At 47.4% G+C, this 26,827-nt stretch overlaps 3 long non-coding RNA genes across 3 annotated transcripts; 2 read left to right on the top strand and 1 right to left on the bottom strand.

The window, feature by feature from the left end:
- The first annotated feature begins 164 nt into the window (after window positions 1–164).
- Window positions 165–14,378, top strand: LOC129626092 (uncharacterized). Its single transcript, XR_008701754.1, has 4 exons — window positions 165–856; window positions 2,926–3,030; window positions 7,360–7,463; window positions 14,015–14,378. It is a non-coding gene; the product is annotated as an uncharacterized LOC129626092 (long non-coding RNA).
- Window positions 3,079–4,142, top strand: LOC129626093 (uncharacterized). The gene is made up of 2 exons (XR_008701755.1): window positions 3,079–3,682; window positions 3,977–4,142. It is a non-coding gene; the product is annotated as an uncharacterized LOC129626093 (long non-coding RNA).
- Window positions 3,667–8,947, bottom strand: LOC129626091 (uncharacterized). Its single transcript, XR_008701753.1, has 3 exons — window positions 8,809–8,947; window positions 6,900–7,065; window positions 3,667–5,103 (listed from the first exon to the last, which is right to left on the bottom strand). It is a non-coding gene; the product is annotated as an uncharacterized LOC129626091 (long non-coding RNA).
- Window positions 14,379–26,827: the final 12,449 nt, after the last annotated feature.

Genomic DNA, 26,827 nt, shown 5'->3' with positions numbered 1-26,827 from the left:
GCCGGGGGCGGGGCCTGGACAGACATCTTGCCGCGCGCGTTCCCCTCTCCTTTCCCGGACTCCGGGCTTGGGCGTGGCGCGCGCCCGTTGCCTAGGCGACCCCTGGCGCCCCGCCCACGGCGCATGGGTTTACCAGCCTCCCCGCCACCCCGCCCACGCGTCTTGAGTGCCCGCAGTGACGCGGTGCGTTGGATTCAAGTGACCTTGAAGCAGTGATGCTTCTTTCCTGCAGCGCCAGGGCCGAAGTCTCTGGGCTCAAAGCTGGAGGAGGCGCGAGGAGCAAGGGAGCGTTACGTGCTCCCCTTCCAGGCTCCCTTCTCTGACCCGATGTCTGCCCTGGTTTCTTGAAACTTAGCGCTTCGTGGTTTACCGGACTGTTGGGAAAGGCCCCGCTATTCTCTGAATGTATTTTCCGTTTTGGAGTCTCCTGGGCGCTGCGGAAATGAATGGATTGGGATCTTGAAATGATTTTCAATATTTCCCAAAATAGCAAGGAAGTCCTGGTCAGACTGGATTCACTGTAGCACACATTCCACGGTGCAATAGTGTTGAATAATGGCAGGTTTCCGGGCCGACCTCCAAAAGATTCGGAAACGGGAATGTGTATTTTTCACCCGCCAACCCAGCTAATTCTGTACCTGTGGTCCTTGAAGCGCACGTGAAAAGAGCTGGTCAAGTTGCCTTCCCGCAGGTTCTACTTTAAGCCATCCACCTTTGGCTCTAGCACCTTATTTGGATTTTGTGAACTTCGTGGGGTCAGAGACCCTACAGGAGGGAATCATCTCTCTTCACTGTTCCCATCTCAAGCCTCCCCAAGAGTTATGTTGAATTCCAGCTCATTCCTTGAGTGCTTACGGTGGGTACTGTGCCTGGCATTTCAAGTACATTTTCTCATTTAATCTCTACAACCATCCTACAATATAGGCACTTTTATTATTCTCATTTTATAGATGAGGAAACTGAGGTGCTGGGAGGCAAAATCACTTGGCCAAGGTACCTTTACATATGGGTATGGAAGCCAGGATTCTAACCCGTCTCCAGGAGAGAACACCCTTTGGAGCCAGGCTGCCTAAGTCCAAATTGCAGCTCTATTAAATATAATACTGGCTGTGCAACCTTGGGCAAATTACCTAACCCGTCTCTGCCTCTGTCCCCTCCTTTGTAAAATGAAGATAATAAAAGTACCCACCTCGTAGGGTGGTGTGAAGGTTGAAAGAATATGTATAGTCTTTTGGGGTCTTCCCTGGTGCCTCAGCGGTAAAGAATCTGCCTGCAATGCAGGAGACACAGGAGAGTGGAGTTCAATGCCTGGGTGGGGAGGATTCCCCTGGAGGAAGGCATGGCAACCCACTCCAGTATTCTTGCCTGGAGAATCCCATGGACACAGGAGCCTGGCAGGCTGTGGTCCATGGGGTCGCGAAAAGTCAGACACAACTGAAGCAACTGAACACACACACAGCACAGTGCTTTTAGTCTAGTGGGTGGATCAATAGATATGAGCCCCCGTTAATATATTCCATCAAATAATAGCAAATGGGAGGTAAATTATTATTGGGTAAATGCAATTGGTTTGCTAGGCAGTGTCTTCAGAAACTATTTCATGGAGGGGGAAATTAACAAAAGATGTCCCTTCAAGTGAAAAGTTTGGGAACCCCACACTTGGCAGTTGCCTAATTTAAGTCTTAGCTATTTGACTCTCCAGGTCCGTGAACTCTTCCTGCCCTTGTTTCTTTAAGTGCTTGTTTGTCTGGAACTCACAGAAGAGCTCCTTGAAGGGGACAGAGAACAAGGCTGGTTCATTCCTCTCACAGGGGCTGAGCTAAGTAAGTAAATAAATCAAATGCCCATATGGAGCCCAGTGGCCTCGTGCCTTCAGGGAGCGCCGCCCAGCGCGTGGCGCGGCTTTTGGGTGCCGCCAGTGCTACGCACAGGTGTTGGTGCAGGAGTGTGGTGGGAGCAGGCTCTGTGTGTGCTTAGTGGACGGACTCGTTACCTAGGGTGACCCTAACAAATTACCAGAAATGTGTTGGCTTAAAGCAACAGAAATAAATTTTTTGAACAGTACTGGAGGCCAGACATCTGAAGTCAACGTGTTGACAGGGCCACACTCCCTCTGAAATCTCTAGGGGAGAATCTTTCTTGGCTTCTTCCAGCTCCTGGTGGCTTCAGTTGTTCCTCAGCTTGTGGCAGCATAAATCTGGTCTCTGTCTTGTCTTTACTCAGTTTTCTTCTCTGTCTCCTCTTCTGGCTGTCTAATCTCCCTCTGCCTTACTCTTTGAAGGGTATCTGTCATTGGGTCTGCTGCTGCTGCTGCTGCTAAGTTGCTTCAGTCGTGTCCGACTCTGTGCGACCCCATAGACGGCAACCCACCAGGCTCCCCCGTCCCTGGGATTCTCCAGGCAAGAACACTGGAGTGGGTTGCCATTTCCTTCTCCAGTGCATGAAAGTGAAAGTGAAAGAGTCCTGGAGTGGGGTGCCATTGCCTTCTCTGGTCATTGGGTCTAGGACCTACTCGAATGCAGGGTGACTTTGCATGGCCAGGTGATCCAAGATGATCTCATGTTGAGATCCATGAATTAATTACATCTGCAAAGACTCTTTTTCTGAATAAGGTTGCATTCTAGCTTCTAGGGGATAGGACTCAGGTATATCTTTTTGAGGCCCCCCATTCAACCTACCACAATGGCTGAGGGTAAAACTTTGTCACAATATAGATCCTGAATGAAACCCCTCATTTCAGATTTCAGCTAGTCACTATGATATCCATTCTTCACATAGCAGCCAGAAAGTGCTCTTAACTTTTAGATCATGAAAACTTATATGTAAAATCCTCTGGTAGTTACCCATCCTTATTAGAATGAAACCCAAATAACTCCTAACCTTGGTGTGCACTTCACCAAGCTCTCTCCTTTTTTTGTACTCTAGTCCAATTCTCTAATCCACTGAATGAGTTTCAACCTCAGGACCTTTGCACCAGCTTTTCCTGCTGCCCGGATCTTCTTGCAGTTCTTCTCACCCTTTAAATCCCAGGTAAAATGTCCTCTGCACACAGGTCTCTAACCACCATCTCTAAAATAGACCCCAGTCACTCTCTAACAGTGAGCTTGTATTTTTTCATTTTTTTGCATCACAGAGTTCATCTCTGTGTTAAATCCCCCTCTTTATTCGTGGGCTTGTTTGCTTTTCCTGCCCCCCACCTCCCACTAAAGCATTCCATGAGGGTAGGGACCTCGACCTCTTGGGCCGTGTCCCAAGCCCCTGATATTGGGTTGGGAGGAGAGACTTGAGTTGCTGGAATCCTCTGCAGCTCTCTGAGGCTTGGCTCTTGTCCATAACACTCTGCCAGTTCCCTGCCAAAGCCTGGCCTAGAACTAGCTAAGGCTTGATATCCCCTAGAGATGTGATGGTGATGTTGGGGAATCTTTTAGTGATGACCGGTTAGAAAATAAACAAATGACCATGTGTCATGATAGCTAAAACCTTTTCCTGGCAGGCCTGCCTAAGGGATGGTCTCACGCGATTTCCTAGGTCTTTCCTTCACAGATTTAGCTAATGGAGGAAATCAATGACCCATTAAACTTTTAAAAATGTCCTAAAGAGTTGTCAGTAGAGAAGGATGGGTATTTACCAAGCCTCGGACAGATCATTGACTCCTGACTTAGCAGTGTCAGCAAGTTTCCTGGTAAAAATCCATCCCAGTCTTTTTTTCTCGGAGGTAGACCAGTGTTAGGAGCTTGGGATTCAGGGGGAGAGCAAACTAGTTTCCGATGTGATGTCGCTTCCTCAGAGAGGCCCCTTCTAATGCCCCTGAGTAAACAGTGCCCCGAATCCGCCTTTGAGGACATATTTTCTCCCTACTGTTACCACGTGGTGTTATCTCATACATTTTTCTGTTTTCGTCTACCACTGCATGTAAACTGCATGAAGAAAAGAGACAAAGTCGATCTGATTTAGTGTTGTCTTCCTTGAGCTACAGGTCATTCCCAGATGGGCCCACCAGACCTTGGAAGGTTCCAGAAATCAAGACAACAGGGCTTTTTCCTACCTCATAGAGTCGGACCCCTAGAATCCTCGGGGGCCCCCAACTCCTTCTGTCTGCCAGTGAGGATACACAGCCAAGAAGGGACATAGCCCTTCTCTCTGAGATTCACAGCTGCTCTCCTGAAGAGGTTTGGGCATCTGGACCAGTTGGCTGATTTGGTGACAGCCAAACACATCCCTGAAATGGGATAACTGAGATGAGTTATCTCCATCCCCGAGATGGGATAACTGACTCGGGACAAAACCCAGGCCCACAGCACGGAAACTGGATGCGTAGAGAGAGCTTCAGCCATGGGTTACAGACATGCTAGCTGTGATGTTGCATTTTATTTTTTTAAAATAGTTTATTTTGGCTTTTTATTAAAAAAAAAAAAGAATTGTTTTTTTGGCTGTGTGGCACATAGCATCTTAGTTCTCTGACCAGCATTTGAGCCTGCACCCCCTGCAGAGGAAGTGTGGAGTCTTAACCACTGACTGCCAGGGAAGTCCTGATCTCGCATTTTATATTTTCCAACAGTCCTAAAAGTCTGGTTTGATGCCATTTTGTGATGAGAAAACGGGTAAAAAGAGGTGAAATCAGTGAACACCCCAATATAGAATGTTGGTCTGACTGCAGTTGGTTAGAAGCTTCTAAACCCTAGGTCTGCTGCTTGCTGCCTTTCAGGCTTTGGGCAAGTTGCTTAACCTTCTAGTGGCAGCCTGGATGCTTTCCAGTGAGAAAAGCTCAACTGAAAGTAAGCTTTCACAAAATGGGGAATTCACTGGCGCATGAAGCTGGAAAGTCCAAAAGTGGCTTCAGGCACAGCCGCGTCCAGGAGCTCAAACCTCACCACTGTGACTCTCTTCCACTCCTGCTGTCTCAGTGCTTCCCTCTGTGTTAGCTTCGGTCTCCTCTCCAGGTACCCGGGATGGCCCTGGCAGCTCCAGGCTCACTTCTTGCCGACTCAGCAACCGCAGCAGAAATAGTGCTTTTCTTCCCCTGTGGTCCCAGCTCCAGTCTTGGCCTTGAATCTCATGGGTCCACTTGAGTCTCATATGCCATCTCTAAGCCAGTCACTTTGTCTAAGGGAAATATTGGCAAATAAGTAAACTGAGGCCCAGAAAGGTCAATTTCTTACAAGGTCACACAGCTATAAGTATGGAAGTAGGATTTAGATAAGAGGCAATCTGGTTTCAGCACCTGTGCTCTCAGCCACAGTCTCTCCAAGAACTCCCATGATCTCTTAACAAATAATATCCATGTGTGCATGCTAAGTCATGTCTGACCCCATGGGCTGTAGCCCGCCAGGCTCCTTTGTCCAGGGGATTCTCCAGTCAAGAATAATGGAGTGGGTAACCATTCCCTTCTCCGGGGGATCTTCCTGACCTAGGGCTCCACCCCAGGTCTCCTGCATTACAGGAAGATTCTTTACCATCTGAGCCATCAGGAAAGCCTTAATAATAAACCATGGATACATGATAATCCTGAGAATAATTATCACAACAGCATGGTGTAGCTACTATTATTATTATCCCACATTTGAACGGAAGCACAGAAAGTTTCACAGCTTGCTTGTAGTTACACGGCTAAGAAATGGTGGTGTCAGGATTTGAACCCAGTTCAGCTCTAGATGCTGTTTCTAATTCTGAAATTCTATGACTACATTTGAGTTCTGCACTGTTTCAGAACTCACAAGAAGGTTAGCAGCACAGAAGCTCCTCCCTCACCTCCTCCCAGGACCTTCCCCATCCTTGTGAAGACTCTCCCACCTCCCTCCCACCCCGCCCCACCACCCCCACAAAATATTTCAGACTTGACTCCAAGCCGTTAAAAATAAAAACAAAAATAAATACATAAATCTAATCTGGAGCTGCCTCTCTTGCAAGGGTGAGTTCCCAGGGACTGGAGGGGCAGGCGCTCAGGGGAACTAGGGGAATCACGTGTCTTCTGAGAAAGGAGGGTGTGGGGCAGTGATTGAAGCAGGGAACCTTCAAGCAGGGAAGTTTGACTCAAGGATGGAAACTAGACCTGGCCCCATGCTTTCAGCAAAGGAAGGTTTCCAGAGGCCACCCCACTACAGTGGTTCTGGGCGTAGATTCTGCAATCTGGCTGACTTGGGCTTATGTGCCCTTGGACAGGTTACTTACCCTCTCTGATTGTCAGTTTTCTGTCTTTTAGGTTAAGACAGGGATGTGATGGTTGAATGAGTTGGTGTCTGAGCCTTGTCTCTGGTTCAAGGACAGGACTTCATAAAGATGGCTGTTATTATTGCGATTGCGTAGGTTGCTGAGTGAAAAAAGCTACCACCTGCTTCCAGATGTTTTCATGGTATATGTTGCCACCTCCTATTTTACATCTCTAATTTTTGGCATGCTGCTGGAGGTGAGAAGGGCTGGCTTTGTGGGTGTGTCTCTCATCTGGTGGCTCAGGGGTAAAGAACCTGCCTGCTAATGCAGGAAACACAAGAGATGCAGGTTCGACCCCTGGGTCAGAAGATCCCCTGGAGGAGGAAATGGCAACCCACTCCGGTATTCTTGTCTGGGAAATCCCTTGGACAGAGCAGCCTGGTGGGCTACAGCCCACAGGGTTGCAAAGAGTCAGACACGACTGAGTGAGCACACACGCACTGTGATCTCTGCAGCTGCACAGGGCCCCGGGCTTAGGGCTTTTTGATTAAGTATCTGCTTCAGCAGTTTTTGTGTTTGAAGATGGAAATAGCTTCCATTTGAGAACTGTCTGTGCAGACAGGGAGGGACTGACCTGAACGTTCTCTCCTTGTGCTGGAGGGAGACCTGTGGAGAGGTCCCACACTTGGAGTGACTGAGCAGAGGGACCCAGGCTTGGGGAAATGGGTTCACAACTCTTTTGCTATCCTCACCTGAGCCATGCGGAACAGTGGGTGGAGCTTTCCTTCAAATAACCAGGATCTCCCCACTGCCCACATCTGGCGTAGGCAAGGGAGAGTAAGGGTCCACAGTCTAGAGGGAGAGGCAGGAAGGCCCCCTCCGTGGCAGGTAGACTGCCTCCCACAACACAGTCACAGGCTGGAGAGAAATGAGGAAGGAGACCAGCATGAGCGAAAGTAGGATGCAGGTGCACGGCCTGTAGAAACTCTGTGCTTGCAATTTCATTTTATGTTTTCCTTTTCTGCGTATAATTCCCACCTGTTACACTCAAGGCTTCACTAAAATGTTGTTCACTGCTACAAGCTCATCTTATGTTGGGGGTTAGATGCTAATCGTTACCAACATCAATTCTCTTCTTCTTTCATAGGAACAGGATTGTACCTTGGCAATGGCTGCCCAACTAAAGACTACATTTCCCATGTTCCCTTGCAGGTAACTATGCCATGTGACTACATACTGGCCAATAGGATGTGGGTGTTAGTGATGTGGTCCACTTCTAAATTGTGCCCTCAAAGCAGTTCTGGGCAGGGGGACAGGTAAGTTCTTTCTTTTGCTTTTTTACTTCATCCCTCTGCCTGGAGTGTAGGATGTAGCGAGTTCCAACTTGAACTGTGCAGGCAAAGGCAACATACACGGGTGGAAGAGAAAAAGAGCCCGGCCCATCACCCTAGACTGGTCATGCATGGATTGTTCTATGAGAGAGACATAAAGGAGGCTGATACTCAGCTGATACATACAGGTCTAGTCATCATGGTTGCTTACAGACATTCTTACTGTTAAAAATAAACTTCTGCTTTGTTTAAGCCACTGTTTGTGGGAGTCTCATTTACAGTAATTGAATCTGTTTTCTGGTTAACTCAGCCATGTTTTAAGGGGCTGATAAGGAAGAGGGCTGGGTAGTGCCTCCAGATTCAGATGGTGTTGGGGACAGGAGTGGCACCCTGTGGCAGGCAGTTAAGAGAAGGCAGACAAGGGCCGTAGAAGTCCTGGGACAGACAGCTCAGTGTGGTTGCCAAGCAACAACAGGGATGGTCCATGGGACATGTGAACATCCCCCAGAGATTCTGAGTAATATCCGCAGAAAGAACCTGATAAAGTTTAGTCTTGTTCATGTCATGGGGTCTGATCGTTAGTTAGACATTAAAGGGGAAGCTGGAAATTTCGGGGACAGCTGGGGTTAGAAACCATGCTCAAAGAATGTTAATTCCCTTCTGAGGCAGATACTTTTTGGTTGCCTATCTCCCCACCATTCCTTCCCCCACCCTTCTTCTTGGCTGACTGAGCCCACCCAATATAACGGAGGCAAAAAAAAGTGAGCTGTTCTTTTTCCAAGCTGTCTTGGCAGTTAGAGCATGGACATATAACTCAAATGCAGCTAATTCGATGTCAGGCAAAGTCCGCCCAGGAGCTCCTGGGAAAGGTTTCTCCCTCTTGTAAGAGACACGTGGAAGGAATTATGCTTCTTCCTTGACAGGCTAAGGCTGGAGGAGTACAGAGAGAGAGAGCCCTGAGTCCTTGACAAAGTCAGTGAGTTACTGAGCTGTCCCTGGAACCACCTGGCTCTGAACTTCTTTGTAATGACAAGCTTTTTTGTTTTATTGTTGAAGCTGCTTTTTTGTTCCTTGCCGCCAGAAGCATGCTAACTGATACACTGTCTTTGTCTTGTGTCTCAAGCTTCCTCCAGCCCTGTGGGTCTCAAGTGTAACCTTATTCCTTCTGCAAAGCCCTCATTGCTTTGGAAGTCAAGTTCTTCTGGAAACCACCTGCATCCACTTGTCACTGCTTTTCTTCTAAATAAGAATCTCCCTCATCATGTCTTACTTCTTCTTTTCAAACCAAGATCTGTATCTGGGTGGGGTGGGGTGAAAGCAGAACTTCAACCTTTGTGCAACCCTCTCTTTTGGCACAGATCAGTCCTCTTGTATTGGCTTTATCCGTCCGGATGTGTGTCTCTCTCAGCTGACCAGGAGCTTGTCTCATGCATGGGCTGAGGAGTGTTCATCTTGGTATACCTTTGGGTAGCTCAGGACTGGGCAAAGGAGGTGCTCCCTGAATGCTTGTTGAATGACTATATGAAAGAATGAATCATCTAAACCCAATTTTATCACCTCCCTAAACAGAGCCAATTTCCCTCCCCACTGCCCTCCTACACTACTCTGGGACAAGACAGTTCTTGCAGAGGTAGGGACAGGAAGAAGTTAATTCAGTTCTCAGTTCCAAAGCAGCTTCCAATCCTTCTCTCCTTAAATTACCTTTAATCCACCCACTGTCAGCCTTAGCTCTGGTTCAGCTCTGAGCTGACTCTGACCCAGAGCATCTCAAAAAAAAAAAAAAAAAAAAAAAGGAAGGAATGAGAGAGAGAAGAAAGGAAACTATGTTTGTATTTAAATCATTTCAAGAAACATGGACGAACTAGAGACAGAAATGATTCGCAGTGGGCATGCGCTCCACTGAGGGTTGTCAATTTCAGACCTTCCCCACCCCCCTCAGTTCTTCTAATTACAACAGTGATACACGTTTAGTGAAGAAAGCTTGGAAAGCACATATGAAAGAGAGGAAACTTAGTCTTTTAGTCTGACCACTTATGATGGTGACTGAACGTTTTGGTATGTGCATTTCCACATTTCTTTGGTTTGTCCCTGTTTCTTCCCCTCTGTCTCCATCTCCCTCTTTCCCTCAGCTCCTCTTGACTCACTCACTCTCTCTCCAAGTAGCTTTCTTTCCTTCTCAAATTTAAATACTTCCAGGTTCTTCACCCTCCAGACTGGGTCGTCCCCCGCCCTCCTTAATAAACAACTCAGCTTGATCTAATTCCCGTCTCAGCAGGAAATTCAGTGCCCTGGCCTCCGCAACACTTTCTGAGAAGTCTGAGTACCTTTTCCTCGAACTCAGCTTATCGCTTGTCTCTTCTCGCTCTCAATGGTTACTTCAGCCTGCTCTCCAGCTTCCCTTGCTCTTCCTGCATCGGTGGGGAATGCTTCGGCCCTAAGTCACACTCCAGCTGAGGCAGGTCAGAGCTTCGTTTCCCCACAGGATGAGAAACCCGGGGACAGGTGTCCCCTGGTCAGGCTCCTGGCCTGCGCATCCCCTCGGCCCGCCGTGTTCACACCTGCAAGCTTCCTCCAGTCACTGGAGTGGGCTCAGTGGCCCTCGGGGTCTGGTCGCGAGTGCCCAGGAGTGCACGCCTTTGGGAGCAGCCCTCAGCCAAGGACGAGGGGAAGCTCTTGCGCAAACACCTCGACTCCCTGCTCCTCAGAGCGGGGCCTCTCAGGGACTGGTTGTTCCTGGACTCTTGGGTGTCCCCTCGGGGGCGGAGTCCTCCTTGCCCACACTGGTGACCGGCTCCTGAGTGCCCTTCTTGTTTCCTTAACCCTGGACCAGTCCTCCCTAAGATCTCCTCTCAGGTCACTCAGTTGCATTCAGAGCTTTGCCTCCGTATTGGCTTCTGGAGGAACTCTGCCCAAGACGGTATACTTGGGCTTTTCCTTCTAACTAAAGGGCCATGAATAGACGCATCGTCTTCAACCAGGTGTGATCCACAGCTTCCTGGCATCTTCAAAAGAGCAGAGCATCCCCACTGCTAGTCCTCGAGACATCAAATATATTGGGTTTCATCTAGGCCCCCCCATTACATATGCTTTGCAGCCACTACATATATACAATAAAATGATGAGGGGCCCTCTGGGTTACTCAGTCTAAATTCAGAGCTCCTCTAGCAGGTGGGGGCAGTCGCTTCTCTTCTGGGCTCCCTGTGAAGCCATTTCAGCGGGAAAGCACCCGACTTCCTCTCCTACTTCCCCTCCCCTCCGTTTCCAAGCCCATAAGAGCCAGAAGTCTCACTTGAACTGGATGATGGAAGTGAGGAAGGTGTAGAAGAACTTTGCATCGAATTCTAATTTTATTTTCTTCTTTTGACTGCACCATGTGACCTGTGGGATATTTGTTCCCTGACCAGGGATTGAACCTGGGCCCTCAGCACTGGGAGCCCAGAGTCCTAACTACTGCACTGCAAGGGAAGTCCCTTTGCTAGTTTTTTTTTTAAATCAAATTCTAGATTGAAGGTTTTTTTTCCGAGCAAATTTTTACAGAAATATAACATATATACAGAATAAGTATACCGTTTAAAGTACACAGTCTTAAGTACGCAGTTTAAAGAACTTCTCCCAGCTGAACACGCTCATGTAGCCAGCGTTCAGAGACACAGAGCCCGACCAGCCCCCCGAGAACCACCTGGTACCCTTTCCAGCCACATCCCTTCCTCAAGGACGACCACCATCCTGACACCGAACACTCTGAGTTGGTTTTGCCTGTTTTGAACTTTGCATCAGTGGACTCACTCCGAGTGTGCTCTTTCATGCCTGCCTTGCCTTCTTCCCATCGACATTGTGGCCATGAGATTCATCCGTGCTGGGTCTAGCTGTGGCTCACTGGTTGAGACCAACATTTTAATTTGAGGAGTTTCGAGTTTTAAGAGCTGAAAGGAGATAGTTTCGGTAACTAAAAGAGTCCCCAAAATTATAGAATTGGAGAGAGGTGGGTTGAGGACGCCACATGTCTTGGGGCAAGTGATCAAACTTCTTGTTTCTCTATTTCTGTAACATGGGGCTAATACAAGTTCCTACTTCACAAGGTTCCTGTGAGGACCCACTGAATTAATGTCTGCAAGGTGTGCAGCGGCTTCCCTGGTGGCTCAGACGTTAAAAAAAATCTGCCTGCAATGCAGGAGACCGGGCTTCCATCCCTGGATCGGGAAGATCCCCTGGGGAAGGGAATGGCTACCAGCTCCAGTATTCTTGCCCGGAGGACTCCATGGACAAGACTCACACACAAGGTGTGTAGAGCAGGGCCTGGCCTGTGAGGGGCGCTCCATGGAAGCCTGCTGCTGCCTCCGTTCCTGTCTCTGCCATGAATCCTACCTTTATTCTAGATTTTTATTATTACCCAGAGGGAACACGGAGGTTTCAACACAGGATATTTGGTAGTAATTATTATAAAAATGATTTCATAGTAACACCTCAACTAGTTGAGACATATCCCTAGACTGGTTAGGTGTGTGTCTCAGGTAAAGCGCACGTCAAGCCTGAGAAGTTAGTACGGCTCATGCTTGTTTAACAGATGAGGCAACTGAGGCTCAGAGGACGAAGCAACTCCTTCGGGGTCACAGAGGGGGTTGGTGGTGGAGCCAGGGCCTCTCTAACCAGGGAATCCTGTTCTTCTCTTCACCCTTCCACCTCCTTCTCATCTCCTGCTAGATGTAGCAGCCCTTAGGATGCCCTGGGGTGGTCCTGCCTGGCTGCCCCTTGGCCTGACCCCCTCCCCAACCCCGGCAGCCGGGCGGTCCTGCCTTAGGACTTACGGAAATGTTTTCTGTCTTGGTTTTCTCATTGACCTGTTCGCATGAGGCTCCATGTTTCTCGCGGGGCTTATAAGCGGCACTTTGTGAAATACCGGGTGAGTCAGTCATCCTCAGCAAACAGGTTCTCAGGTAGCCTCATGGTCGTGGTGCGGTGGCTGGGGATGTCGGTTTCTATGGAGCCGAAATTAGTCAACTGCAGTTATAGAATTCTCCTACTGCCAAATCATGAAATTGGTTCAGGCCAGCAGGCATGGTAAAGGAATTTGTGAGAAGGAGGTAGGCACTTTATAGAAATGGAGAAAATGCCAGAAGCAAGTTCAATAAAGGCTTGAGAACAGGATGGCCTGAGGGAGCCTTGGTTACACACGCGGGCAAGTCAGCTCTGATCATGTGTCTCTTAGGGTGTTTGGCCGCAAGCAACAGAGAGCAGGGCTTCACACGGGCTTAAGCAGTACAGGAGCTGGGAGGCAGGGCAGCTCTCAAGTCGCTTGACTTGGGGGCTCAAGAATGTAACTGAGAACCCAGGCTCTCTCTCTCTTCCCTCTGCCATCCACACGCTGGCTTCAGCTCATAGCTGGTTCCCTCTGTGGCTGCAAAGTTGTGGCCTGTAGTAATCAGGCTAAAATATGGTCAGCATCCAATGGGGAGAAAAGAAAGAGTGGCTTTCTTGGACTCTCTCTTAAGAGTAAGGAAGTGTTGCTGCCCAAAGTCCTCAGGATATCTATCCTGGTGTCTTGTGGGTTAAGGTGGCTTGGGGCCGTTCACCCCTGAACCAGTCATTGGCAAGAGGCATATTTGAAGGACATGTTTTGGCAACATTGGTAGACATCTGAAAGTATTAGTGGTATCTCACGGTAGAAATCAGAAGTTTAGTCACTAAGTTATGTCCCACTCTTTTGCAACCTGTCAGACTGTAACCTGACAGGCTCCTCTGTCCATGGGATTTCCCAGGCAAGAATACTGGTGTGGACTGCTGTTTCCTTCTCTAGGAGATCTTCCTGACCCAGGAACCAAACCCACATTTCCTACATTGGCAGGCGAATTTTTACCACTGAGCCAACAGGGAAGCCTGTAGAAATCAGAGATGCAGCTAAATACCCTTCAGTGCCAGGCTGGTGCCTCCCCCGTTCACACACTACAGAGAAATGTCAACACTGCAGAGGCTGAAAATCCCTGGCTTAGACTAATCAGGCCCTCTCTGCATTGGGGTGTAATAGTTGGTGGGGAGTCACCTACAGTGTCCACTGCAAACTTTTTTTTTCAGACTTTGTCACTCTGTTAGGGACACTGTGTTAGGGATTCAAATTTCAGGGAGGGTTTGTTTGGCTTGGCCTGGACCACTTGCCCACTCATAAGCTTATAGAGTGTAAGGCACCGTGGTTGACCAGTAGTTCCCCCACAGGAAGCTCCTGGTACAGGAAGCGGGAAGGGATGTTAAACTAGCAGAACAAAGCAAAAAAAAAGCCCACCTCAACTTCTCTAAGAAGCTTAAGCTCTTGATACTGCTGGAGGGGACAAGTTTTAGGTCTTAACTGAGAACCTGTGAAACTGTGATCTCCCCCCAGAGAAGTGACACTCCCCTCAAAGAAGGAGAGGGAGATGTCCCAGGATGAAATAGGGAAGTGGGGGAAGCAGGCAACATCCTGGAATGATGTTGGGGAGGAGGGGGGAGAGAAAGAGTACATGTTAACTGGACTTCAGAGATGGCTGCCATTCATTCTTTCCCTTCAGGTATGGGGTCTAACCTTCCACTCCCTTGAATCTGAACTGGCCTAGACTTTGTGTCTGTTTTGACCAGTAGAACATGGTGAAAGTGATCCTGGGCCAGTTCTGGGCTTCCTGCCTCATGGTGCCCGGAGCAACCATGGAAGAAGTCAAGGCTACTCCAGTGGGAGGGCGCTGAGGTGCCATCTTGGAGGTCCAGCCCAAGTCAAGATGCATCAAGCCCTGTAGCCATCTGCTTGCAACGGCCTGAGAGAGTCCAAGTGAGAACCACTCAGGCCTGAGAGAGTCCAAGTGAGAACCACTCAGCCAAGCCCAGTCAACCCATTAACTGTGAGTGAGATTAATAAACCGTTGTTTTTAAGCCTCTAAATTTGGAGGTGGTTTGTCATGCATCAATTGATCATGAGAACAATATATATAAAAATAATATATATGTAGTTAAGGTTTTCAATTTTAATATTTACTAATATTTTCATTAAAATATTTTATTATAAAAGTGTTACCAAAAATGGAGAATAACCCCTAGTTATTCTGATTTAACTCCAGTCACAACCATTATTAGCATTTAAGTGTGCATTCTCCCAGTCTTCTTTCCTATGGAAGGTTTTCATAGGGCAATTTGAGAGCATATTTTTTCCCCTTTACCAACATGTCATCATCAATATTCTACGTTGCCACAGAGTTCTTGCAGCCAGCAAACTATATTAATAATGCCCTTAACAGCCGCTTATAGTAGATAGAATGACGGTCCCCTTAAAGATGTCTAAGGGCTTTCCAGGTGGCACAGTGGTAAAGAATCGGCCTTCCCAGTGCAGGAGATGCAGGAGTCGTGAATTTGATCCCTGGGTCGGGAGTATCCGCTGGAGAAGGAAATGGTAACCCACTCCAGTATTCTTTTTTTTTTTTTTTTCACTCCAGTATTCTTGCCTGGAAAATTCTGTGGACAGAGGAGCCTGGTGGGCTACAGCCCATGTGGTTGTAAAGAGTCAGCTGAGCACACACACACACCGCCAAAGATGTCTATGCCCTAATCCCCTGAACCTGTAAATGTGTTACTTTATGTGGCAAAAGGGACTCAGCGGGTGTGATTTAGGTTGAGGATGTTGAGATGGGGAGATTATCCTGGATTATTTCAATGGACTTAGTGTAACCACAAGGGTCTTTATAAAAGGGAGGCAGCTGGGTTGAAGTCAGAGAAGATAATGTGGGTAAGGAATCAGGGTCCAAGAGAGTGAGCAGAATATGCAAAGTTGTTTGCTTGGAAGATGGAAGATGTGCTGCAAGCCAAGGGATTCAGCAGCCATCTAGAAGCTGGAAAAGGCAGGGAAACAGATTCTCCTCTGGAGTTTGTAGAAGGAACACAGCTCTGCCAGCACCTGGTTTTAGCTCCATAAGACCCATTGTTTTGGACTTCTGACCTCAGGACTATAAGATAGTAACTAAGCCACTAAGCTTGTGATCATTTGTTATAGCAGCTATCATAAACTAGTACATTGCCTTATCAATCATTTAACACTCAGTATCTTATTTAATTCCCACAACAGCCTATGAGGCAGGTCCTGTTACCATCTCTGCATTTTAGAAATGAGGAAGCTGGTGCTCAGAGGGACAAAGGGACTTCCTCAGGCCACAGAGTATTAAATGGCAGAGCCCAAGCTGGCCCACCATTTATGGTTATATTTATAAAACCCACTGGTATAGGATTTATTTGGACTTGGGTAAACATACAGATGTTGGTTTAAGCCTTTGTCATATTGCCATCTTTTTTTCCATTGTTTGTTCCTGTATTAAGTTAACATTGTGACTTCTGTGGAAGTCCCCACCAGCCATAAGATGAAAACCACAGTTTTGAAATCGCATGAGCCTTTGACTCATTGGCTTTTATTGTCATTGGCACTGAAGTGTCTCATTTGAGAAGACAAAATCCCAATTCACTTTGGGGTTTGGTGGACCAGATGTAATTTTGAAGGTTGCTTAAATCTTAACCACTGTGTCAATCTTTTGCTTTTGAGACTGAGTTTTAATGACCTTTAAAGAAGCTCTGCAGGGTCTCTGAAATGGAGCCTGAATGTATCTATAATCTGAACATAGACAAAAGTTTGTGCAAAGAAGATTCTTCTCTACTCAGCGAAGTTTCCTCATCTTGCAGCAAGGTCGGTCAATCCATGAGCTAAGTTCACACAGACTGGCATGAAATCCAGTAGTGTTCCCCCAGACTGCTTTTGCATTGATCTGTTTGGAACAATCTTTTTTAAAATTTATTTTTAATTAAAAAAAATTTATTTTTAATTGAAGGATAATTACTTTACAATGTTGTGGTGGTTTTAGCCATACATCAACATGAAACCAGCCACAAGCATGCACATGGCCTCTCCCTCTTGAAGCCCCTCCCACCTCCCACCCCGTCCCCCGCTCCCACCTCCCACCCCGTCCCACCCCTCAGGTTGTCACAGAGCCCCAGGCTGAGCTCCCTACTATACAGCGATTTCCCGTTCGCTCCCTGTATTACACATGGTAATGTATATGTTTCAATGCTGCTCTCTCACTTTGTCCCACCCTCTCCTGCTGCTGTGTCCATAAGTCTGTTCTCTATCTCTGTGTCTCTATTCCTGCCCTGCAAATAGGTTCATCAGTACCATTTTTCTAGATTCAATACAATATTTGTTTTTCTCTTTCTGACTAACTTCACTCTGTATAAGAGGCTCTCGGTTCATCCACTTCACTAGAACTGACTCACGGTCGTTCCTTTTTATGGCTGCTTAATATTCCATTGTGTTTATATACCACAACCTCTTTATCCATTCCTCTCTCAGCAGATATCTAGGTTGCTTCAATGTCCTGGCTATTGTTCATAGTGCTGCAATGAGCTTTTTAAAAATTTTTTAATGTGTGGAAAATAGTCATTCCCCACATCTAACACCAAATGTCTGCATTTCCATAAAGATCTCCCAGTTTCTTACATGTAGATTGGTTCCAATGATCCTGGGTTCTTACTCCCTCTCACACAGTCCCCCACTGGGGTCAAAATTTGCTTCAGAGTTCTCACCAAGCTTGATTTTCCCCCAAACATCCAACTGATAGTCCTGCGTGCTTTTTTTGGCCACACCCACAACATGTGGGATCTTAACTCCCTGACCAGGGAGCGAACTCTCACCCCTGCATTGGAAGCATGGAGTCTTAACCACTGGACTGCCAGGGAAGTCCTGATAGTCCTATTGTAGAGTCTTCTAAATAATTTACTTTTTTTTTAAAATTAAGACATTATTTACTGTAAGATTTACCCTATTTAGGGTCAAGTTCTACAAGATGAAACATCCTATAATGCACAGGACAATCCCCAACACTGAAGCAATTCTGCCCAAGGTATCAATAGGCTGAGGTTGACAGCCTGCATCACAGCTGTGATTTCAAGTAATTTCCCTTTACTGTCAGCCTTCCCTTCCTTGTCTCACTTCCCCACTCTGGGATCCATATTTCTGTTGCTTCTCATCTGTGTATTTATTTGTTTAATGTCTCCTTTCCCTCCTGTAATATAAACTCTAAGGGGCAAGGATTTTGTCTCTTGTTCTCACCATATAGTAGTTGCTTAATAAATGTGTTGAATGTATGAAAAGTGCAAACAAAAACTATATTTCATAAAGCATTTTTAAAATTTGAGGATATGGGTGGTACAGTAGTTAAGACTCTAGGCTCCCAATTCAGGGGGCCTGGGATCGATCCCTGATCAGGGAACTAGATACCACCTGCCACAGATAAGAGTTTGCATGCTGCAACTAAGACCCAGTACAGCCAAATAAGTAAGTAAATTAATAAATAGTTAAAAAATAGAAGAATAAATTTTGAGGACGCCAGGAGGCTTCTCTGGACTTCAGTCTTGGTGACTCTCTAAACATCATTCAGGAAAAAAAAATGTATGAGCAAGACAGAGAGAGAGAGAGAGACATTGTCTTCATAGACTAAATCTGAGCTGAAATTCTAGCACTGCCACTTAACTGCCACATTGCCAGAAACAAGTCACATTCCCTCATCTGTAAAATGGGAATTATAAAAAGGAGATTAGATGTGCTCATGGATGTCAGCACCCTGCACTTTGTAAATGTGGGCTTTGACCTTCTTCTCTGTTTCTTCCTCCTCTTGAGTTCCCGGGCCAGCACCGGTGCCCATGGTCATCCTCGTCAGCCCATGCTGGAGGACTGCCTGCAGCGTGGTGGACAGCTCCATACATGCCTATGGCAGCTGCATCACTGCCCAGGGCCCGTGTGATTGGCATGTTCACAGCAGGTCAACAAGGGAAGTGCCTGGCAGTTGACAGCCCCAGGCGGTACCGTCAACCACTGGGAGATGGGCATTGTGGATAAATGTCGCAGCTTCCTGACCCCTTCCCGGGACAGTTCTGAAGTGTCCTCTACCTCATCTCCCAGAGGTCCTCCGTGAGGTTGAGCCCCATGCTCATTGACACGCCTGCCATTCTCCCTTCCCTGTCTCACCTCCCACTTCCTCATTATCCTTCCTGAGGTTGTTTCCCAGATAAACTACTTGTATCAGGGAGTAGCAGTCGCTATCTGTCGGCCTCGGATTTTATCATTTGCTCAGCTTCGTCTGCCCATCTTCTAGCTGTTAGCATCTTCATCTTTTTGCATGAGTTTGTTTGGTGTCTTTTTTTCCTGGCTGTAGGAGTCAAGCAGGCTAGAAGTACTGAAGAATTAATGCTTTGTCCCTTCTGCCCAGCAGCCGTCAACCTGTGCATGGAAGGAAGCGGTGTATAAATGCCCCCAGCTTCCTGGTCCTTCAGGTAGAATAACTCTGAGACACATGTTCTGCCCTGGGGGTGGGACGTGGGGTTAAGCTCCAGTTGCCCAGAGTAGTAACTGCCTTGATAACTTGCTTAACCCTGGCTGTTCTTCCTTCCCTCCCTCACTTTCCTTTTCACTGTTGGTGTGTCTTTTGCCTTCCAACTAAATTACTTGTCCTTGAATCTTTGTCTCAGGGTCTGCCTCTGGGGAAACCCAAATGACCATACAAGCTCTACTGTGGGGGGTTTCCAAACTAAGATATCCGTTAGATCCAATTGTAGTTTCTCTTTAAATCTCTGAAGAATAGGAGGGAACATACTATTGTCCAATGAAGCAGCACTCTTCTAATAATTCCACCTGGAGCCGAAGCAGATGACTCCTATTCACTGAGTGGAAGGACCTCATCCTTCCCGTGGCTTTAACAAGCCTCACACCCCACCCTTGGGTACATAGTCACCCCCTGTATTTCACACGGATTCCTTTGTTGTCTGAAACACAGAGGATGCTCTGTTGGTAGCCCTGGAAACGTCCCTTGGGTCTCCAGTGGGGGGGGGGGCGTCTCCTGTTCCTATTTATTTAGTTACTTTCTGGGGATAGGCACACATGTTGAATGTTGGCAGCAAACGGTCTGGCTCAATACTTTCATTTGTTTAAAATAAAAAAATGTCAGAGTGGCTGATTGGAAATCCCACAGCAACTAGTCCCCCCACTCCCATGACACTTTGTTATTTTTCTAAAAATTTTCCCCCCTATTTTCTTTCTTTTCATAGTGGTGAGTACAAAGGGTGTTTGCTATTTCAGGGCCCTGCTGCCTTGGGGGCCCATCTCTCAAGGGTTGACGGTACCGCCTGGGGCTGTCAGCTCCCAGGCACTTGCCCTGTTGACCTGCTGCGAACATGCTGAGCTCACGGGCCCTGGGCGGTGACGCAGCTGCCACGGGCAAGTACGGAGCTGTGCACCACGCTGCAGGCAGTCCTCCACGGTGGGCTGACGAGGATGACCATGGGCACCAGTGCAGGCCCGGAAACTCAAGAGGAGGAGGAAACAGAGAAGGTCAGACCAAGTTGCATCCTCTTCTATGCCAAGAGCTCTGTGTTTCTGTTGGCACCAGCCCTTATGCAAGTTCTCTGTCCAGAAGGTTCCTGTGACGCTCCTCCCAACAAAGAACGTGTGACTTAGCACCAGCCAATCAGAGCAGCTGAAGTACAAGGGCCGCCATGACATGTGGTGCAGATTGGTCCAATCAGAGTTCATCTCAGGATTTGTTTGGTAGCAGCCAGGAAGCAGGGCTGTCTTGCCGTCCCTTGGGAGTTTAGTGTGGTTGGGTTGCTGACAAACAACTCGGCTTACTGAACGTCTCAATTCCAGAGGAATTTCAGATGCTAAAAAATATTTTTTTTTCACCAAACACTGCTCATTATCGTATTATGTTCAATCTCCCTGGAGAGCGGATTCCTTACCAGTATTTTTGAGCAGCATCTGTCACTTTCTAGTCACTTCTGCTTGTTTTAAAAAGCTCAGTCTAAAATAGATCCAAAAAATCTGAGCAAATACCTGATTTAAATCTTGTGTTGGTCAGAATATCAGTCCCACTGCAGTAAATAAAAGGTGAAATAATTGGCTTAAAAAATGAAAGTTGAATCTTCTCTCATGGAATAGCCCAGCGGTTAGCGTCCAGTTCGCCATGGTGGCTCCACCTTGTCTGGGGTGCAGACTCTGTCTCGTTGCTGGGCACTCTTAACGTGTGACTTCCACTTCCTGGTCTGGGAGGGCTGTTTTAGCTCCTATCGTATTTCCTCCTGCCGGTGGGAAGAGGGAAAGGGAGGAAGAGGGCCCTCTGTTCCCTCCAAGGGCACAATCCGGAAGCTTGTCGTCCCAGGGCTGGGGACATGAGCCCTGGTCTCCAGCCTCCTCCTCCTTCCCTCCAGTCCTTCCCACTCTGCTCTGTGACCCCTGTGTGCAGCATCAGAGGGCTCTCTTGCCCTCTGGCTTCTGGTTGGGTTTGATCGATGAGAGACACTGGCAGGAGACGGGAGGAGAGGAGCAGCATGGGTCTGGTTATTCCCCCAGCTCTCCTGTTGGGATCCTGGGCCACCGTGTCCCTTGACTGAAGGTCACAGGTCCTTCAGACACCCTCTTCAGAGGTCTTCTCTCCAGATCTGGCAACCGCTTCCATCTTTGCCCTTTTCGCCTCCACTGTTACCCTAGGGGTTGGGATGCACCCCCACCCCGCCCCGTTACGACTGCTTACTGGTAACACGCTCTCTGTTATTAGCCCTGGGAGCGTTGTAGCGTCCATGGGGGCTGCACCCTGCCCAGCGCCTGGTAAACAGTCCATTCATAGCACTGCCCTCCTGCTGGGTCTCTGACCGGTAGGAATCCTCCTAACAGTCAAAGGCCATAGACGCCTTTATTATCATCCCTGTTGCACAGATGAGAAACGGAGGGACAGAGTGGTTACGTCAGCTGCCTGAAGTCGCAGGGCTAGGAAATGGTGGCACCGGTGTTTGAACCAGGGCGGTCTGGCTCCGGAAACTGCATTCTTTATCACTACACTGGACTTAGCTTCTCGAAATATGAGGCAAGAAGGACAAGGTTGTGGATTATCCTCCAAGTCATCATTAACTTGCTGGGGGCCTCAGTTCCTCATGTGTTTGGTGAAGGAGTGGGCTAGTCCGAGAGTTACGAGTCCCAGTGCCTGTGGAAGCCGAAAACTGACAGAAACAAGGGACACGGACTGCGTCACTGCCACCAAGAAACACGCTTTCTCTTGCTTTCCTGCAACGATCTGGCCCTCCTGTCTATCTTCCCTTCCCCACTAGCATAGAGAACCAGGCACCCAGAGAAGTCATTTAGAAATTACACTTGGCTGACAGTAACCGTTATCAATACTTGACCGTAGCAGTTTAAACCAATTAGAGGTTCCTTCCTTTTACTCAAAGCCAGTCTGGAAGTCAGCATTCCAAGGGGGTTGCTCCGTGGTGTGGACAGAGATTCTGTTTCCTTCCATCTTTTGTACAGAAGCTCTCTCAGGTCACAACAGGGCTACTTAAGCTCCAGCCATCACGGTTGCATTGCAGGGAAAATGCAGGAGAATGGCAAGGCACCAAGAAGCATTCTTGGAAGCCCCACCGTCAGCTTTCACTTGCAACGCACGGGCCACTCAGCACGAATGAGGTTTGGACTGAAGGATTCTTGGTGGTGGGATCCGTCCCGGGCGCTGCGCCCACAGGATGTTCAGCGGCATCGCCTCCTCTGCCCACTAGATGTCAGTAGTGCTCCCCGCCGGTAGCCGTGACAACCAGAAACATCTCCGGGGACGAAACTTCCTAGACTGGGAAACATTAGAGCACTCTCGCATTCGAGAAAAGCTGGAAAATGTGATTCTTGAATATATCACCACCCCCAGCAGTGTAGTGGTGTAAGTACGAGGGAAATAGAGCTTAGACGTGTGGATGCCAAACAGCAGTCCTTGCTCCAGGAGGTCTCATTCAATTTCCTCTTATTTCTACTGATAGAGAAACAGAGACCTCAGGGCAATGATGAACATCGTCAGTGTCAGGAGCGATAGAGAACGGTGGGCACTGTGGCAAACTTCAAGCGAAGGCCCTATAGAGGGGGTGATTTCCAGCTGCTTCCCAGTAGGTAAGCCTTTGTGACCCAAAAGGGTTATGTGGGCCTTCCCTGGTGCTCCCAACGCAGGGGGCCCAGCCTCGATGTCTGATCAGGGTGCTAGATCCCATATGCCGCAACTAAGAGTCCGTATGGCACAACTAGAAAGAGAGAGAGAGAGAAGAAGAAAGAAAGGGAGGAAGGGAGGAAAGAAGAAGAAAAGATCCTGCATGCTGCAACTAAGAAGATCCCACATGCAGCAACTGGGACTCGGCGCAGCCACATAAATTTATGAATTAAAAAAAGGATCATGGGACTGGAGTTATGAGAGCTTCTGATTTTTCAAGAAAAACTAGAAACCAAGCCTTTAATTTGCAATCTGCCATTTCTAAGTATTGGCAACTATTCGCTTTTTATAAAGATTTTTATGAATAGTGTTTGTCCCATAGGATGCTAGTTTGCAGTGAGTAGCCGACAAGATTGAAAAACTTTTTATTTTTAAACATATAGAAAAAATAGATAATACTTGGGTATCCATCTTCCAACAATTATCCACATTTTGCCAAACTCATTTGGTCATCATCCTTCAAATTACCCTTTCTTTGCCAGAGTTCTTCTAAAAGCAACTGGTTGGCCTCGTGTCATTTCACCAGTGAATACTTGATAACCACTTTAAAAATTAAGTCACCACACTGTTACCATACCTACCAAAGTTAGCAATGAGACCTTAGACGGGACCAGATGCTTCTTAAGGGGGCAGCTGGCTTTGCCATTCTAAACTTTACTAACTGGTTCTCCTTCCTGTCTCCTGATCACCCTCGGTCTCTCACCTCTGTCCCTCCTTCTACACACCTAGACAGACAGACAGATACATAGATAGATACACACATGGAAGCACCAACACTGGAGTACACACAGACACACAAACACACAACTCGCAGGACACCCATGCACACATTCCACACACATGAACTCCGCAGCCACCTCTTTAAGAATAAAGCACACGTCCTGAACTTAGACCTGCAAGCTTTTCACACTGGGCTAGAGCCGCTGCCTGCCCCGTCCCCACCCACATCCTGCATCTCCCTTGTGCTGCCTAGTTTTTGACCCTGGACTGGTTCACTCACCCAGGCCTTCATTTTCCTTTGTGCAAAACAGGGACAACAATTCCAGCTCTCCCCCAACAATGGGGCAGGGAGGAATGTAATTGCAGGATTGCACACTCCTTGTCCAAGTATTAAGGTGCTTAATCATCACTGCCACCACGGCAGCAGTGATGAGGTGATCAGAAGCCCCAGCGGAAGCAGACAGTAAACGAAGAAGTCCAGAAAGGGCTCTGATGGTCTGAACCTTCCGATTCCAGACAGTTTAAGACCCACGGCCCTTCTGTCCCTCAAGTCTTCTATTCGCCTTCTATCAGTTCATGAAGAATTTTTGGCAGCCTGGCAAGAGAAAAGTTTCAAAATCCAAATTCCCAACTCAAGCCGTTAAGGGAGAAAAATATTTTGCAGCTTGGTTCCTAAATTAGAAGATGATTTCTGGGTGTTTAAATATCTCCCTTTATCTCTGTGCCACGTAGGGCTGCTGACACAGCTCTGGGGCCTGGGTGGGGCTTGGGGTCAAGGGGAGGGCGGGTGATGCATGCTTTAGGTGTGTCCTTGGAGGAGATGTCCAAACAGGCCCCTGGTTCCTGCCATGCTCTGCCAAGGACACTCCCAAAATATCCAGGGGACAAATGCTATTTTTGAGGTTCAGCAGCCCAGCTGGTAAAGAATCTGCCTGCAATGCAGGAGCCCCCGGTTTGATTCCTGGGTTGGGGAGATCCACTGGAGAACGGATAGGCTACCCACTCCAGTGTTCTTGGGCTTCCCTGGTGGCTCAGCTGGTAAAGAATCCGCCTGCAGTGTGGGAGACCTGGGTTCAATCCCTGGGTTGGGAAGATCCCCTAGAAAAGGGAACGGCTGCCCACTGCAGTATTCTGGCCTGGAGAATTCCATAGACTGTATAGTCCTTGTGGTCACAAAGAGTCAGATACAACTGAGCAACTTTCACTTTCATTTAAAAGGCTACCATGCCCCCCCCCACCCTCCGACCCCCATAATTTGATTTTACTCAGAGTTTGCTTTTAAACAGAACCTGCCTTGCCTTTTGATCTTCCAGGAAATTTGGTTTCTCTTGGGGTCACTGGAGTAAAATGTGAATTGGCCTCAGTGCGTCTAGCCTTCTCGGAACTAAACTCTCTTAATGTTTAAAATTTTTTCTCTTAATCTTTTGCTGTTTCTTTCCTATTATCACATAGAGAGGATGCCAGTTAAGTGCCTGATGTTAAAATTTAAGATGCCAGGTCTTTAAATCCAGTTCTTCCTGAAAAGGTACAAATTTATCATTCCTAAGGGCAGTTTCTGGCCTAGAGTCAACAGAAGATGTGGATTTTTTGGTTCCTGTTGTTCTGCTTTTTAAATACGTATTGGAGGTCAACACCCTTTGAAGATGAGTTCATTTAAAAAATATTATAAAGTTGAGAAGTGGCCATTTTAATTTCTGCAAAATGGTCGAGATGATGATGATGTAATGATCATAGTAGCATAAGAGCTGCTTTAATTTGAGCATCACTGTGTGCCAGGCACTGTGCTAAGCTCGTCAGTAGCAGACCTCCTTTATAGTAGATATATAGCATATCTCATGTACAGTAGATATATAGAGAGACACATATATCTCATATATGTGAGATATATAGCATATCTCATGTATAGCGGGTACAGCTATTATTCTTATGATGACTTTTCCACCTCTTCCAGGAAGCCCTCCCTGCCTCTAGCCTCATGCCCTCACCCCAGGCTGAGTGTTCTATCGTTTGGACCATTAGACTTAGTGCTTTTTGAAATTACTTGATTTCATGTCCTTGAGAGCAGAGCTTATGTCTTATTCAGCATTTGTATCCTAAGGGGCCAGAGCATGGTAGGTATATAGGTATATAGTTAAGAGTTGTTCAATGAATTGAATAAAAAATCTTAGGCAAATTGCCCAGTTTCTCTGAGCTTCCTTTTTCCCCTCTCAAAAACTGGGTTAGCAACAATAATACTAACAGCTGATATTTATTGAGTCCGCATGTGGCAGAGATGACTGGCTGCTCTCCCAATATCTATTCCTTATTAACAGACCCTGATCTGGGCAGCAATGTGCCTCCCATGCAGCTAGGGGAGAAGCTAGCAGAAGTTGCTGGGTGGAGCTGATAGTTATCAAGTACACACCTTTCATCCCTCTTCATGCCCTCCTTCTTCGGGCCTAGAATGTGGACACAATGGCTGGCACTCTGGCAACTGTTTTGATCCTTGAGGCAACCTCAAGGATGGTGGAGCAAAATGATAGAAATCTAGGACCCCTGTGATTATCTATTCATCGTTCTAACCCTGGATGTCACACCTTTTGATTTCTTAAGTCCATACAGGGAAAGGAGGAGTTGGCGATGGGAGAAAAAGGAAAAGAGCTCTATCTTAAGTCACTTACTTGGGTTTTTTGTTTTATAAAGCCAAATGTAATTCTCACTGACAAGACTTGGCCAGGCCCATGAACAGTGCTTTTACTATGCACCTCAGTTAATCCTCCCACTAGCACTTCTAAGCAGGCATCATCATTATCACTTCTATTTCACGAGGAGACAGAGACTCTGAGGGATGAAGTGACTGGGATTTGAAGCAGGCAGTCTGTGTCCAGAGCCAGCGCTACATTCTGCTGCCTGCTGTACCGCGATCTCATGGAGGGTGTGGAAGTATACAGACACTGCAAATCACTGGATTCACAGTCACTGTTCATTCACTTATTAATTCATTTATTTAGTCAACAAGCATTTATGGAGAGCCAACTCATAGGCTTTATTAGACTTGGGGCTATGAAAACAACCAAGATGGTTGTCTGCCCTCCAGAAGTCCCCCCACTGGGAGGTTCTTTTGCTGTACTTCCCAGGGGCAGATAATGGGTCAGGGCCCCAAATACGGTGATGCACGCACTGTACAGCCCCCGGACACCATCTACATGGACCTCAGTATGAAGGGTGCCTCCTAGATTTGGGCAGTCCACAACCCACACGACTGTATGTGGCGGCCCAGCCACAGACAGAATTGCGATACAAAGCCTAGTCTCCAGTCTCCTACTTGGATGCCTTTCCATCTATTCCCTGTAATGTCTTCATCTGTTCCCAGATGCCTCTTACTGCTTGTCGATTCCAGTCTCTGTCTTTTCATGTTAGAAATGTTTCTAAGATGTCGGGGGCTCTTTACCTCCATTCATGTGGGAGAGGGAGGCATAAACAACTCTTTGGAAGCTCCATGTGTTTCTCTGCAGTGTGGCTGAGCAGTGAGCCAGCTCTTTCATTCTGGGACCCAAATATCGTTATTATCAGTGTTTTTGTCAAGGA

The sequence above is a fragment of the Bubalus kerabau genome, chromosome 13 (genome assembly GCF_029407905.1).
Source record: "Bubalus kerabau isolate K-KA32 ecotype Philippines breed swamp buffalo chromosome 13, PCC_UOA_SB_1v2, whole genome shotgun sequence".
In the NCBI taxonomy this organism is placed as follows: Eukaryota; Metazoa; Chordata; class Mammalia; order Artiodactyla; family Bovidae; genus Bubalus; species Bubalus kerabau.
Note: the sequence above shows the minus strand (reverse complement) of the source record. Positions and strands in the feature narration are given on the sequence as shown.